This window comes from Buceros rhinoceros, unplaced genomic scaffold (genome assembly GCF_000710305.1).
Source record: "Buceros rhinoceros silvestris isolate BGI_N320 unplaced genomic scaffold, ASM71030v1 scaffold32544, whole genome shotgun sequence".
NCBI classification, from domain to species: domain Eukaryota; kingdom Metazoa; phylum Chordata; class Aves; order Bucerotiformes; family Bucerotidae; genus Buceros; species Buceros rhinoceros.
This window is the reverse complement of record NW_010408123.1, coordinates 1,412-1,843: the sequence shown is the minus strand read 5'-3', so window position 1 is coordinate 1,843 and position 432 is coordinate 1,412. Positions and strand designations below refer to the sequence as shown.

The 432-nt window shown below is 66.7% G+C and overlaps 1 pseudogene; it reads left to right on the top strand.

The window, feature by feature from the left end:
- Nucleotides 1-159: 159 nt before the first annotated feature.
- Nucleotides 160-254, top strand: LOC104492249 (annotated as a pseudogene).
- The last annotated feature ends 178 nt before the right edge of the window (nucleotides 255-432 follow it).

Genomic DNA, 432 nt, shown 5'->3' with positions numbered 1-432 from the left:
GCCCTGCAGGAGCAAAGCCACCGAGGTCCCCTCCTGGGCCGGGCAGGTGGCTCATAATTCCCTTCCCAGTAAAGTCATACTGGAGCTGCGCTGGGGAGTGGGGAGGGGGTGGGGGTGCTGCGGGACATCCCTCACCCGCTCTGCTGCCTTTCCCCGCAGGAGGTTGGCCCCACCATAGTGGGAGACGAGCATTCGGACCCCATCCTGATGAGCTTCCTGGGCGCCACCAAGAGGAACGTGCTGGGGAACAACTTGTAAGTCCTCCCCTGCGGCGCGGCAGCACTCCGGGCTCTCCCCTCGCCCTCTTTCCACTCCTCGCACTCACCGTGGCACCCTCCAGCCACACCCTTCATCCTGGCACCGGCTGGATGCTGGAAGGGCATGCGCCTGTCCTGCCCCTGCCCGCCCCTGCCCACCCGACGAAACGCTGCC